We start from the raw sequence: 16,218 nt of genomic DNA, 5'->3' as shown, positions 1-16,218 counted from the left end.
TCACTTTAAATCAGAGGTCTCAAACATGCAGCCCGTGGGCCACATGCGGCCTCCAGTTGATTTCCTGTGGCCCATCACTTATATTATTTCTGTGTGTATTATTTTGAGTTTTGACTCAGATTATGGTAATCATCATTTTCATATTGTCGATTAGTGAACAGTTGCTTTTTCCCAAAAAGTTGAGACTTTTTCTCACTTGACTGGCCCCCTCCTGACCAGACTTCCTGCGCCATCATTCCTAGATTTTGGAACAGCGCGCAAGCTGTAGCATCGCTCTCTTCTTCTTTCGTAGGAATGCGTCCTATTCGCTGCATCCAGACTTGTACCGCCACCTGATGGTAAAGTGGGATCCCTGCGAGTATTGTATACCAACCAGGTCGAGAGTATACCAGGGTCTTTAATGCTCAGTGGCCCCCGGGTCATTTGAGTTTCAGACCTCTGCTTTAAATGGTTGCCATACATTTTCAATAGTAGCAACTTTTGGTCTCACTTATCTTCTTCTTCGTTTTGTTTTCAAACTAATAAAGAAAAAAAGAACATAATCGTTAGAAATGCTGACTCCTTAATTCAAACTCTCCTTTTTTCCCCCCTTCTTTGTTTGTAATAAAAAAGTCTTTGACAAAACTTAGACGTCACTGTTCTAAAAGTATGAGGAATGTACGGTGGCCGACAGGGGCAAACGCACTGCAACGACGCAAAACACATGCAGGAGGAGGAACGAGCTGCATAGTCCCAAAAACACCGGCAAGTCCCAAAACGCTAGCAAGTCCCAAAACCCCAGCAAGTCCCAAAAACACCAGCAACCGCATAGCTGCACGAAAAGTGCTCCCACAGACCCGAGCACTTCCGTTATCGTTTCTGTCGGCCGTGAGGGGCAAACGCAAATGTTTTGGGACTTGCTGGTGTTTTGAGTCTTGCTGGTGTTTTGGGACTTGCTGGTGTTTTGAGTCTTGCTGGTGTTTTGGGACTTGCTGGTGTTTTGGGACTTGCTGGTGTTTTGGGACTTGCTGGTGTTTTGAGTCTTGCTGGTGTTTTGGAACTTGCTGGTGTTTTGAGTCTTGCTGGTGTTTTGGGACTTGCTGGTGTTTTGAGTCTTGCTGGTGTTTTGGGACTTGCTGGTGTTTTGAGTCTTGCTGGTGTTTTGGGACTTGCTGGTGTTTTGAGTCTTGCTGGTGTTTTGGAACTTGCTGGTGTTTTGAGTCTTGCTGGTGTTTTGGGACTTGCTGGCGTTTTGTGAATATGCAGCTCATTTCTCGTCCTGCATGTGTTTTGGAACAGTAGAAATGGGTTCCAGTACAGATATAAATGAGTAGAAAAATCAGTTCTGCCTCATGTGTTTAAAAGCACCTGCTCAGTCAAAGAGGATTAGAACAACTTTTTTTTTTTTTGGCTCACAGACGTTTCTATCTGTGATCAATTGGTTTATTCATGACGCGGGAGACTCAATCAATCCAGCCCTCGCTCGAGACGTATTAGCTCAGCTGGTGCTGATTTCTCCGGTGTCTTCAGCGACACACAAAAGGCAGCAGGTGATGGCTATTGAGCCTGTTCAGATCACACGGTGGGGTGTGTGTGTGATTTTCTCTGCATTTTTAATGCTCAAAGCTACTAAATCTGACGATGAGATTTCTGCAGAGGATCGACTGGTTAAATAATCATCGGCTGCTTCAGTGTGTGCGGCTCGTGTCCGGCTGCTGTGGTTGGGAGCTGAATCGATGGAGATGTAACAGCTTGATCGTACATGCAGCTCTGCTCTCACTGTTTGTGTCTCGTGTTTTCCGCGTTCCACGGTTGACGCCGGGACATGATCAACGTGCAGGGGGAGGACGGCTGAGGCCTTGGGGGGGGGGGGGGGGGGGTAAAAGAAGAAGACAAATACAAGGCACACGAGGCTTTTTCAGTGTTTAGTTGGGATCTTGTAGAACTTTATAGCAATGCACAGGAGCATCAAGTTACACTACGGACATGCAAAAGGCATTCAGATATCTGCAAACAGACCAAAATACATCAGCTATCATATCTATATGGTCATTTTTTCATTTTTTTTATTTTTTTATTTTATTATTTATTTATTTGTTCCACAACCAATATATTAAATTTTAAACAGTGTTTTTTTTTTTGTACAATTAATTCAAAAACATTCACCAAAATTCTCGAGTGATTTCACAGAGCCAAAGAGACATTTTGTTTTTGCGCGACGTTGACGTCGTTATATATATATAAAGCAAACTCCAACCCTCAGTCCACGTAAATCAGTTCACGATGAAGATGTTGAGGAAATGTTTCAGCGTTTGTTCTTTATTTCTAAAAAAAAGGGCAAAAATCATTTCCGCCGAGCAGCTGGACACTGTAGCATTCAGGCTTCTGTGAGCAGGAGATGAGACTGTTCTCTGCTGCCGGCTTGATGCACAGCAGTTGTTCTAGGCGACATTTTTTCATATTTCTTTATACAATGTGGAGTAACTTTTGGCACTGATGAATATGATTTTGGTGTTGTCGAGAGCATGGCGACGGCATTTTGAACAGAAAACAGCACTGCAAAAAAAAAAAAAGTGTTGTTACACGTGATGGATGATGAGAATAAATACAGGCAGATTACTATATGCAGACTAGTTTGGCTTCATGTTTTCACCAGAGTGAAATTGCAGTTCCTTTCAAACTAATTTGTTTAAATCACTGCTGTTTTCTGATTCGTCGTTGCATCTCCTCTATTCCTCAAGGAATAGTAAGTCACTTTCTTGCCATTGAGATGAGAAGATTGACATCAATAAAGGCCTGTGTTGTAAATATGATGCACACTAGCAGCTATTTAGCTTAGCTTCAAGGCTGTAATAAGGGGGGAAAAAAGGTAACAAAATCCACATGAGGTTTTCTTTTTAAGCAGAAGATGTATCGCTGGGTGCAATTGACTTTAGTCAATGTATCAGCTTCCATTGACTACACACTCCGTCAGTCAGAGTGTTTTATTTTTGCCTGATGACGGAACACAACGCTTCAATTTCGTGGGACATTCCTACACAAATACAACATTAAGCATCTTGGGGTTTTTTCAGAATAAAAGCCCCCAGTATTTGGTCTGTAAGTATAGAAATCCATGTGGAAGAGACTAGAGACGACAATTTTAGTATGGTCAGATTTGGGCTGCAGTCTAGACAAGGCCTGAGTGGCACATTTAGCTCAAACACCACACCATTCGAGCGACGTTCTCGGACAACACTTTTTTTTAAATAAATGCACCCAACCATGACAGATACTGCAGAAATCACATCACCATCATGCGAGTCCCCCATGAAAGGTGCTGTGAGATGTATTTTGTTACCTTTAGACACGGCTAATCTATGTTTCCCACTATCCCTGTGCTCAGTTAAACAAACTAGCTGCTGCTGTCTATCGCGACACTGTACAGCTATGAGAGTCCTGCGACTCTTAGATATTCCTCCCAACAGAGGCCCAGTTCATCTGCCATGTGTTTTTCTTTTTTGTTATTTTTACGGCACTATAATAATGTTTTATTTTTCCTTTTTGTTTTACGACGTTTTTTCTTTTTCTAAAATCAAACCCCTGTTGAATCAGTACCTCTTGCACCACCAGCTGCTTCGCTCCCACTGTGGAAGGATCTCCTCTCAATCACCAGTAAATAAGTCGGTGACGCAAATGCAGCTTGAGGAGGACAGACGGTAAACATATGAGAAGGCATAAAAAGTTAAGAGTCTTCTTTTTTGTTGTTGTAGTTGATGTGAAAGTGTTTTTTTTTAAATTGTCTTGAACAGCATCTCCTCGAGCAGTCCCCCGCTGGTGCTCGTACAACCACGTCGAGTCCATGGATGCTTAATTGCGAATGCAAAAGAAGCTTCTGTCGTCATTGTCCTCGCGGAGGTGATGAGGCATTCAGGGTCCACGACTGTGCGTCTCATTTCATCTCCCTATTACCCCCGCAGGCTCCGCTCTCGTATCAAAACCTATCAGGGAGACACAGGGCAGAAGTGTGGCTATTAATACTGTGCTTTTAAATCCTACACACACACACTCGACAATGTTTGTACAGCATGTTGTCATTGGAAACAGCATGTCGGTATAAATAGAAACGTAGTTATCAGTGCCCGTGTGCGTAGAACAGCATTCACTGCTGTGTTTTTTGTTGTTGATTTACATAAACACATTTTCACACACAAACACACGCAAACAACCGAATCCAAACTCAAAAAATAAATAAATCCCTGCCGTGTGAGTTTGTGAGCACCGTGAACAGGATTACTCATCAGAATCAGATTAGCTATAAATGGTTTTCGTCTATTTTTGGTGTCACTGCCATTATCCCAGAGACATTTTTATTCCAATATATGTATGTATATATATATATATATATATATATATATATATATATATACATACATATACATATATTCACAAGTGGTTAGTAGTGGTTAGCACTGTTGCCTTACAGCAAGAAGGTGCTCGGTTCGATTCTCGGCCTTTCTATATGGAGTTTGCACACAGATCGATCGACATCTGACCTCGAAATGTCTCTGGACTCTCTCCCACCAGACATCCGCAACCTTGACTCTCTCCCCTTCTTCTCTTCAAATCCAGACTCAAAACTCGCTGTAATTCCACTCCACTATCTGTTTCCCGTGTCGTCCTGTTGTCTCTGTAAAGTGTCCTTGAGTGTTCTAAAAGGCGCCTATAAATAAAATGCATTATTAATTAAGTTTGATTTCCTTTCCTTCCTCATTTCAGTCAAGCAACCAATAATACAGTACATTACAGTCTGTGGACCAAAGACTTTGACCTACGCGGGTGAATTTAGCATTTCTTTCCAGTCGTGCTTCAAGTGTCACTTCGCTGATTATGTCATTTTTATTACGCTGTCACCGTCAGGTCTCGCTGGTAGACCGTTTATCATCAACCTATCTGCATAATGAAGTGTTATTATAATAATATGAAAGTTATTTTCACTCTACTTCCACACACATAGGACTTCAGCGCTGTCATTAAAAATGTACAAGGTACACCGTGTGTTTCCACTCAGTGTTAGTTTTGCTGTTGTCGTTTGACATGCACTTTTTCATTCAGCATGTTTTCTCATTCTTCTTTGACCGTGTCTCTTCTCTTTCCTTATCCAATTTGCCCTTATTGTGTTTCCCCATTACACCGCCGCCACACTTGGAGCCACATTTCATACATCTCGGACAGAATGATAAACGCAGTGATTAAAACTAATACCGTTTCGTTGCTTTCCACGTGCCAAGGTAAACTTTCCCTGGAGTTGGCAGAGCAGCGCTCGATTTAGGTCCGTGCAAAAAAAGAGGGGGAAAAAACATCCTCTGACGCAGCAGAGACACTCTGAAGCAAACAACCCCTGCATCACAGCCGGACTGACGTTTTTGTCCGTCCATTCGAAAGTAAACACTCATCACCATAAACACGGTGGGGCACTCATTTGTCTGCGACGTCCAAAGTCACCTTTGGCTCTCATGTGGAAGCACAAACGTGAGTAATTTGTTTGTTCAGTCGCAGTCTGTCGGGGCAGCTCAGCTCCGAGAGCGCGGGGGTCACTCACTAACACAACAAACATGCCCATTGTTTTGGTTTCGCGTCAAAGTAATCAATCACGTTCTCTTCAAAAAAGTGCCTCTCGGGTTTTAATGCCCTTAATGCTCCCTCGCTGGGACACTTTAATTTTTAGAATGGAATCATTACAGTGGAGCTTGTGTCAAATCAAAGTCACACGGGGGAGATTTATTGCTGTGTGAGAATATTTAAAGTCGAAGTTTGGGATCCTGACCCCACCCACTGCATGACAAAATAGGGGATGATGGGGGTGAAGGAGCCGGGGATGAATGTGTGCGTCAGTGTGTCACTGTCGCTTTGTGTCCTGGGGCCGTAAACAAGGAGAGTGACAAGGAGCTGTGTGGTTCCTATGCCACACAGTCCTTTTGCTCTTATTCCCCCTGAAGTGAGTATTAGTGAGGTGGAGGACCGGGGTGGTTTGGAGCTGTTTCAGTCTGAGTCATTGGCTCCAGAGCCAGTAATCTCCAACGATGGAGCTCCTGGAGCTAAAAAAGAAAAAAGAAAATGATGCCAGCACATGAGAGTGTCAGTGTCTGAGAGGTTGGCGGCTAATGTTAGCGACGGAGAAATAAGTTGAAAAGCGACATAATTACATATTGTGCATCGCATCGAGATGAATCCATATCTGGGCGTGTTCAAATGCAGAGCAAATCTTTGCTAAACATTGGCTGCGTTTTCCTTTGTTGACTCGCGTGACATGAATTAAAGCCATAGTGCGTAACCTTTAAATATGAATGAATGTCCGTCACATTCAAATCCTATCTGTGTTTTTCAGTATTGTGGTGTTTCACACTGATGGACGGGTTTTACATCATGACCGATGGAACTACATGGTGTGAGATTCAGACTTCCTCAGGGAGGCGATATAATCAGTAAGTTAAAATATAAGTTTTCACAATGGAGGTTTAACACAAAAAATAAAAGAGTCCCGATCTTAAATTTCACATACAAGTCACAACAAAACAGCTCTTGAAAGCAACATTTAATGTCGCCACTGTCTGTCCCAAACGACTAAATCATTCTCTCAGGTTAATGCATCGCAGCCATACTCTCATGTTTAACCTATAGGCGGTGAAGTTAATCCAGGCTCCATATGTAGTTAAACTCCGAAAATCAAGAAAACGAGTGCATTCCGCTCTTTGTCGACCACATGTTAAAGCAATAATCCCCACAATTTCAGTCTTGGCGGATTTGAGAACACAGGCAGTTATCGTGTCAGCAGCAAATACAGTTTAATATCGCAGGTTGCAAAGTTCTTGGAGCGAAAACACACTTTTTCCACACATGGATATGCAACCGGCGCGTCTGTTTGCAGTGCAGCCAAAAAAACACCACTCTGTTAATAACGACATCAGTGTAATTGGCCTTCTTCCACCGTGCCATTAGCAACCACACTCTGATTTAATGCTGCACACAACGTGCAGTTTTCCACACAACAGCAGGGCGCAGGAAAACGAGCGTGTTACCTCACTAATAAGGGCCGCATGTCTCCAATACTGGCAAAGAAAAGTAAAACAGAGACGGGTAATTAATGGATTCCCAGCAATTAAGTGTAGATTAAAACGGGGTTGCTATTAAATGAAGGATTAAGGATTGTTTTAACCTCCAAAGAAGGGAAGTTTGCGCGGCTTTGCATTTCCTATTGTTATATATATGTGATATGATATTGAGTCAGGCTATAACTGGCATTCTGAAACATGCCAACACATTTTAATTAGATTTCAATTTTAAAGTTGAAATACCAAATTTTAATCAGTTTGAGAAATGGACTTTATTATATTATGGAATGGGAAATTTAAATAGAAATTATTGAACGCAAAAGTACATATGTACACAGAGGCGTGCACACACACACACACACACATAGCATCGACATACTCTCATTATTAGTGGTCTGTGTGCATTAGTATAGCTCTGTGTGTGTGTGTGTGTGCGTGTGTGCGAGGGCCTGCCGTGCTGCAAGTGCGAGATAAGAAAGCAGCCAGTGTGTTGAGTGTTAAGCCAGCCAGGATAAGCCAGGTCTGTGTGTCCTGCCAGAGAGAAGCCATGACAGCCAGGGAGCGAGCAACAAGCTCACGCGGTGCAAAAAATCGGAACGCAAACTGTGCTTTTAAGCCATCTTTAACCCCCCCCCCCCACCCGACATTCGGGCCGATATATCACGGCAAACACACAACGCGACGGTTTAATACTCTGCACCTCTCCACACATTTCTCATCCGAAAAGTGGGGGAAGTCTATTCAAAAAAATTCAAATTGGCTGCCAACCAGGTTGAAGATGAGCCAGGCGATGTGAAATACTTAATAATAACGACTCCAATAACCACAGTCATTACACTGTAAATCTTCTACTGTGGCGTTAGTAGCCTATGTTTCTCTTTGCAGCCATTATCGATGCTGAACTGGTTTTGCAGTCAGAGTTGGAGGAAATTTCAGTGCAAACTAATCTCTGTCAAGGACTTTTACTTCCTCTCGTCTCTGATGAGCTTGTGATGATGAGGCCTTGGCAGAGAGGGGGCAAGTATACACATTACTGTCTGCTGCCAAGTGGGCCAGAAGGTGGTTTGGCTGCGGCTGAACGGGCAGAGAAGGTGCACTGGAAACAGTGAAGAAGTGGCAGAAACGAGGGGAGGTAATTGGAGAGACATCAATAATGGGGATGACGGCCAACTGCAAAGCCATTACAGGTCAATCAGTGGTCACTGAATGGCTGGACGACGAGTCCGACCATTCCGTTTTTATTTTTCTGACCGCTGCTAATGAAAGCGAGGCAGATGGACATTAGTGCAACATTAAGGAAACGATCTGCGACTTAAGCACCTCAAAGCTCGGATTAATCACACTCTCTAGAGGAGGATAACCGCGCCGGAGTTCATAACGTCATCAAATAGTTCCAATGTCCATTTTTCCAGAATAACGTCATCTGGCAGTTATTTACAATTTACTGCATGTGAAACAATTTTGAAAAACTCGGATTCTCTGTGTTCCTGAAATCACCGTAATAACCACATGTTTACTTTGACGGGGCAACTTCTCAGCTCCCAGAAACCGTGGCGTTGTTCCCGATGGCACAAACCATCGCGTAGCTATGGCGATGTAAACTGCCCTCGTGCCAATGTGTCGTCAACAATACGCTCAGTGTTTAAGGGTTAAAGATTCATAGAACACGCACAACTGGAAAGAGCTTTTGTATTTCAATCTATGGTGTAAAACTATGACTGTCTATAATTGTATTATGTTAATAATATAATATAGACAACAATTTATTATTATATCATCCTTCTACACTTGTGATTTGTATATATAATAATCTAGTATAGATAGAGGTCCAAGAGAAATTATAAAGTTACAAAGTTCAAGGAAAAGGATTAAATAAGTTCTTTATATGTTTTATATAGACTAACTGCTGGTTAGTGTTTTGTGTTACGGTTTCTGTAGAAACATCTATATTTTCCTCACTCCGTAGAACAATATAGGCCGACAGCATGTACTGTATGTAGTGAGCAAACCTGACACGTTTGGGAATATTATTAATAACACTTCAATCCAACCTTATTCAACTTTATCACCTCCCATGAAGGATTACATTGTGTGTGCACACGGCTGAAAAGCCGCTGTGGATGTTATCATTTGAGCAAACTAAGAAAGAAGGAAAACAAACACTGGAGAATGGGATTTTGTTGCTCACGGTTTGTTTAACTGAGAAGTGTTGAAAAGGTCACGGAAGAAATAAATCGACTCACTTGAATTTGCTTTTGTTGTAACTGTACATTTAAGAATCTAACTGTGAGGATTTAGAAAGGTGGAGGCAGCTTTTGGTAAATGAGTAAGTTAGGAGACTTGGGGTTGACGGCGCCTGTGATCGGAGAGGTCACTTTACTTAGACTTGAGTAAAATGACTCAAAATGACTTCTGGAATATTTACATTTTCTCAAATATTGAGGGGTTGACGTTATAATTTGTTTTTGAAACATAGAAAACATTGGGTGCCCGATTGATGTTGTATGGGACTATTAAGCAGTCTTTACATTGTATGAGTAATACAGTGTTTCTGTTACAGAAAATACTCTTCTTTTTATATGTGAAATATCTGTTAAATCATCTTCATCTTCTATATTTTATATGACCTGACTTGTAACTTGCTTGATTTGAAGCAGGGACTTGACTTGACTTGATTCTTGCAAGAAGGACTTTGGACTTCCTTGAGACTCGAAGGTTAAGACTTGAGACTTGAGACTTTCATATGTGTGACTTACTCCCATCTCTGGTTCATAGCACTATGAAGCTATAGGTCACAGAGGTCAGTTCTAAATGGTGTCTCTGTTTTTCTTAGCATATTTAAATGTGGAATATCTGGGAAATCATCTTCCTCGTCTATATTTTATACGACTTGACTTATAACTTGCAAGTTAATTGCTTGAGACTTGAAAGTTAAGACTCTCTGCTGTTTCCTACAATAACTTTGTCAAAGCTTGTCACAAAACAGCTCACAAAAAGATCGTCTCTAGTTTGTCTTTTAGCTAAAATCCAAATAATCAAAGCTCAGGATACAGAGCAACAAGTGGCAGTGTGTGTGGAGAATCTACAGCATTGTTACATGTCTTTTTGTGTACTGTTTCCAAATGCTCTGTCTTATAATTCAGCGTGTGTACGCAGAGGTTTCCCTCATGAGACTCAAAGTCGTTCATTAGGAAGTCATTGCAACGCACTCACTTTTCCATGAACCCGACCAGAGCTTAAAAGAAAAGACAGTAAAGATCAAAAGAACTTTTCCATGTGTGCACATCTCTCTGTGGATGTTTTTAGGGCGGCGCTACATGCAGCGCAGCTGAGGTCTTTCTTCTACGGCAGAACAAAGCAGTGTTAGAAAAAGGTCGCTGGAAAACAATTCTTTGAAACATTGAGATAGAAAGAAAAAGGAAATTGTAAGGACTCCTGCTTTACTGAAACATGGAAGAGGAGAGCTGCTTCGCACCAGGGTTACGTCAAAAAGGAACCCCTGACGTACAGCGCAACGAGGACCTTTGATCCTGTCCCATATCGTGTCACTTCGTCAAACTCAGAAAATCTGAAAACACATGGTGCATAAATGTATAAATGAAAAATATTCCCAAATTCTGAGTTTGCCTTTTAATGTACCATGTTTCCTGGAGCAGATGTGCACATCAAAGCAAGTTTAATGAGCTGAGCTCGGCTTTTGATGAGGCTCTTTTAGTCATGCTAATGCTAGCTAACGCTAGCTTAAAACTGAGCACTGTCTGGTTATTTCTTTATTTGAAAATCTGCCGTTAACCACAATCTACATGTTGTTTTTTTTGTTCTGAGCTGTTTTCCCACATTTTTAATGCCCGGCTTAGTCTCTGAAAGATTTACTTTCATATTTATTAAATTAGTAAATTCACCAAGTTGCCGTTCATACAATTGATGGTAGAAAAGTAAGATATAACCTTACATTTTAATTAAGCTGGATGAAATACAAACACTTCAGTTTTTGGTTTCCTCAGTGTTTAGGGAACATATTAGGCTTCTGCATATAACCCTGATTGAACTTTCTAACTAACCTTAGAAGAACCACGGGCTAACATTCTTTGAACGAGTACTATATATGTCCACTAATTACTGATAAAACCAAATGTCTCCGTCAAAATGTTGAAAATGCTAATGAAACTCATTGATTGTGGGCAGTGAAACAATTTGATGTACTGTATTTGGACTGTACGTTTTCTCATATGCTTCCCTAACTTTGACTTACATTCTAAGGGTTTAAATTCCCACATCCTAAATTAGCGTTGTGATTTCACAGTTAAAAGATGATTAAATGCTAAAAGTAGGTCATTTGTTGAGTTGTAGTCTTCAATATACAGTATACATATATGTATGTATGTATACTGTATATTAATAATACCATGGTGTAAAAATAGCTTATCCTACATGTCTTCTATATTTCATGTCTCACACTTGGTTCACGTCTTCTGCTTCCTCCTCCCACACACGCTTTTCTTTAATATTTATTTGTCATACAGCAGACGATCAAGGGCTTACACTGAAATGATCAATTCTCTTTGAATTTGGCTTTGATGCTCCTGACTTCAGAGCATCGTTGTGCAAAAGTAGTGGAACTTAAGCATTTGTCTCTACCACCGGTGTGGTATGTTCTGCTGAGCAGCTTTGTATGCATTACTTTTGATTCAGTTTCATTATTCCTGAGATCCTTTCAAAATCTCAACTGAGCCAAAAATCAAAACAAACTAAGAATGGCGTCAACAGTGGAAAAACACAGGAAGCTTTTTGGCATTAAAGGCATTGTTTTAGTCTTTTTTTCTCACCGGCACCACGACCAGGAGTTAGGTTTATTATCTCCTTTTATCCGCTCTTCTTTCTTTGATCTTTGATGGAATCTCTTTCGTGTGTGTTCATGCCATGTCTCCCCCTCGGCTATTTGTGTCAAGGTGGAAGAACACACGTAGAGATCTTATATAAGTCTGGGCAAGACTTGCAAACAGTGCTTGCGCACTTGAATCTTGATCTTCTGTCAGAGCAGCACAGGTCTCACTTCCGGAAATCAACCTTTCATTTTCTTCTGATACGATCGGCTGAGTGGCAGCGCCATCCAATTTGCAAATGAGTTTGCGGTCTTTCATTAATTTTTCAATTAGGGTTGTCTGATTCTCCCCGTACTGACCTTTTGTGTCTGTTTTGAGTCTAGACTTGTGTATGCTGATTTGTCCCGCGCTAATAACTGAAGAAAATAAACGGTGACAGCTCTGATCAACAGAGGTGAATCAAAGCTGAAGACGTTTCATTGTCTCACCCAAGAGGCTTTTTTTTCGGCTCACACAATAGCAGCCTGTGTCTCACGGGTTCCTCTCACAGCTTGACTTAAAGGGAAACTAACAACCTGATACAGGGACACGTGACACCTTCACAGTCGTCACTGACTTTGAAAAGATTTGGAGAACACACTAACTGACTGTGCCTGATGAGGGAGTACATGATTTGTCAAACCAACAGAACACATAAAACTTTTGAGTGCAACAGTTTAAAGAAGCATCTTTGTTTCGATATTCCCCCTACTTCCTGACGTTATTTCCTGTGTCCCACCTACTCTTTTTCATTGGCTGTTGGCAAAATGTATATAAATGTATAAGAGTAAGCTCAATGCATTCAAATATGTTTGATTGAATGTTTAATTTTTTTAAATTTTGACTGGGATCGGGTGTCTTTGAGTCGTGAAGGCTCTGGTATTCTTGTATACTTCTGCGCGCCAAAGTGCGCGTTGAATTGCACATCAAGTTTCGTATCACTGACCCAGGTATACTCGCCCGTTAGGGTCCTGTAGTCTCTCACTTCACCATTGGGTGGCGGTACAAGTCTGGACACAGGGACTACAGTAGGACGCATTCCTACCAAAGAAGAAGAGAATGATGCTACAGTTACACGTCCGGTTTCGAGCGGCTCACCGCTGAAAGGTCCGTCGGGCAGGGCTCGACCTGGTTCGAGGGTCACCAGATCGAAGCTCGGATGACAATCCTTGGCGACTACTTCTTCTGTTGTCAAAATGTTTTTTGTGCTTGGTGAGCGAGGCTTAATAGTCCACCTATTGGTGGAAGTTTGTGCATGCAGTTTGTGCGTGGTTCCAAAATCTGGGCTGGACGCGCAGCCTACGCATTGATGGCGAACTTAGTGTCACGTGCAGTAGTATACCAGGGCCTTCGCCCCTCATACACTTAGCAGATTTCTGTGCCAACTAGTCACGCCGACTGTACCCAACTAGTGGTGACTAGTGATTCACAGGAGTTGGCTGAATCATAGACTCCTGATCTGGATGACTGAGAAGCATCCCCAAGGAAACAATGGTGAATGCAAAATGAAATAAAAATTACACATGATAAAATCATCACTGCGTGAAAGAATGCAAAAAAAAAAAAAAATCACCAGCGTGGATGGAGGCTGTTTTTGTTTTAAAACAAACGTGATCACACAGCCTCTTTCTTTGCCTTTCATGTACGCAGAGAGTTGTGTAAGCTTCATTCACAATAAAACGAGAGTCTGCGTTGGTCTGTCGTTTCACACACACGTGCAGCTGATCACACACTCCATTCCATTCCTATATACTATAACTCGTTGAGGCCATATAATCACACATTTTGCCCTGCATGCTGACGTCCGTGCTTGTACTAGTGGGAAGATGGGATAGATGGACATTAGTGAAACTAATCCTTGTGGTCAAATTTGAGGTTGATGTATTTCAGTTTCTTTATTTGTAATTTCATGTAACATCTCTCATTAAGTCATTTGGGCCGCTGTTATTTTGACTGACGTGATGCCGGATGGATTTTAAGAGATGGCCAATTAGTGATGCTCTATCCAGGAGTCGTGTGCAGAAATAATCACATAATCATTGAACTTGAGCATTACTGCAGAACATGTGCTGTTCTCTTTCCAAAACAATGTTGTTTTTATTGATTTAAATGGAACAAGGAACGCTCTGCTGTGAAGCTTCCCGTCAGATATGATTACGCTGTGTTTGTGCACAATGACCGACTGATGGACAAGCTTTCATCATGTTTCCTCTCTCTGTGTCACTTGTGTGAGGTGCATGAGCTGTGGGGGCAGTCCCTGATGAAACAAAGCAACTGCTTGATTATTTTCCATTACTTTGTGCCTTTTAATCACCAAATCTTTGATTTCTCCTTCTGTAGGAGGGGGGAATAATCATAGGATGCAATCATTTTATTCCACAAGTACTGATTTTTTCCTTTTGATTCTGTAGTTTCTACTTAATATTGAGAATAATAAATGAAACAATCACACAACGGTGGGTTTTTATTGGTTTTTGGGGTTGATAAATTATGTTAAATAGGGCAGACCATGAAGCCTTTTGTTGACTAAAACAATTACTCAAAGGACTATTTCTCATTACAAATGGGTTATGCATATTTACAAACCCATTTAATTGTTATTGTTTCTGTGAGCAACTTTGAGCAACAGCTGTTCTTTTTTTTTTTAGCGAAACCAGCTGCTGCTTATAGTAGCTGCTCATTTCCATATTTAACATTATCAGTGGATCAGACGAGGAGTTGCAGAGAATTATCACTGTACGCCAGTTTACCCTCAGCTCTGCAGAGGTTTGAAGAGATGTTTTATGCCGATTGTTTAAGTTTTAACTTCTTGTGGCTTCATAGTTTTGACTCACGGTATCACTGCTTTCATCATTCTCTCGTGTGTTTTTTTTCTGTTTCTTTCAGCAGCAGCTGTTTTCAGAAAAACAAAATCTCACATTAACTCTCTTCATGTTATGCAGACAGAGTTAGTACCTGACAAAAAAATAATCCGGCTCAAAGTTTTGTGGGTCTCATCCTGTAACAGTGAGGAGGATGCAACTCTGACTCTCCATAGGCTCCGCTGGAAGGAACACAGCCACCATTTGATTAAGGGGAAACGGAGCGCCTGTTCCTCAATCCTCAAAGGGTTTCTGAACCTCAATAACAAAACCTGTGATTAATTATAACTCATTTGTTTCCTCTTTGTACCAGATATGTTTAGTGGTTCTTCTAGGCGATTAGATTGTTGTTGAAGAACATATATGTACGACATCCGTGTCTACTGTTCTCCATCCCATTAATTATATCAGTTATGGTGTGAAATGAGATAACTGGCCTGCATACTAATGACCTTGGTGTAGTATATGATTCTAACTGATGACAGTAATGATGAAAGATGTTATGGCACACTGTACAGGAAGAGGAAACTTCCTGTACAGTAAAACCTTTACCAAATTCCAGTCATTCCCGTTGGCATGACATTAAACAAAGTTACCTCACCACTGCAGGAAACAAATTAACAAAATGTTAAACTGCCAGTTTTCATTTAAATTTTCAGATGAACAAAACAAAGGGGGGGGCCTTATTTTGTTTCTTTTTGGAAATCTAAGCTCACCATCCGTCGCTTGTTGGCTTATATTCAAAGTCTGTGTAAAGGACATCTCTTTCTCTGCTTGGAACATTACTCGAGGGTTGTCTGTGTCTGATGCAACACGTACTGTACATTATGTCTAGACATTATTTTCCACTCCGCTCTCTGTCCACACGACCTTCAATTTGCAAAACATGTCCATCCAGCTGGGGGGGGGGAAAAAAGCACAAATGCTCTTTTAAAAGCTGCTTGAAAGTTTTTGAAAACCCTCCTAAATAGACAGGGTCATTAAAAGTTCAATGCATTTTGTGCAAGAAAGAAGTGAAGCTGACATTTAGGTAGGTGTCTTGCATTGCTTGATGTACGTAGACTAGGCCTACGCAGAACAAAGATGCTACGTGATGCAAATTCTAAAATGACATAGACTGGCTTTGACCAAGATGCAGAGCGTGCTGCAAATCAATAAAAGTGGACGCCATCATGGACGAAGTTGCCCTCCCATCTTAAGCTCTGTCAGCACATGTGGGCTGTCAATTCGAGAGAATTGGTCCAGGAAAGTCCTTGAAGGTGTGGGAACCCTGATCTGAGATCCAATCACAGAGAAAAGCATTGCTGAGATAGATAGCAGTGAAATGAAGTAACTTCAGTGTTATTTTAGTCCGTCCAAATACATTAATAATGCACAACTAATCAAATATGTATGCCTGCTGCATTTTCATTGTTGGCAATTTCC

At 41.3% G+C, this 16,218-nt stretch overlaps 1 protein-coding gene across 2 annotated transcripts in view; it reads right to left on the bottom strand.

The window, feature by feature from the left end:
- Window positions 1–1,902: 1,902 nt before the first annotated feature.
- LOC131448067 (urotensin-2 receptor) overlaps window positions 1,903–16,218 on the bottom strand; it is a 44,921-nt gene continuing 30,605 nt past the window's right edge. For both annotated transcript variants that reach the window (XM_058620144.1, XM_058620145.1), the window contains exon 5: window positions 1,903–3,959. The gene's annotated coding sequence lies outside the window, so the exon portion shown is untranslated. The remainder of the gene's footprint in view (window positions 3,960–16,218) is intronic.

This window comes from Solea solea, chromosome 21 (assembly GCF_958295425.1).
Source record: "Solea solea chromosome 21, fSolSol10.1, whole genome shotgun sequence".
Taxonomy (NCBI): domain Eukaryota; kingdom Metazoa; phylum Chordata; class Actinopteri; order Pleuronectiformes; family Soleidae; genus Solea; species Solea solea.
The sequence above is the reverse complement of the archived record's forward strand: the minus strand, read 5'-3'. Positions and strand labels throughout refer to the sequence as shown.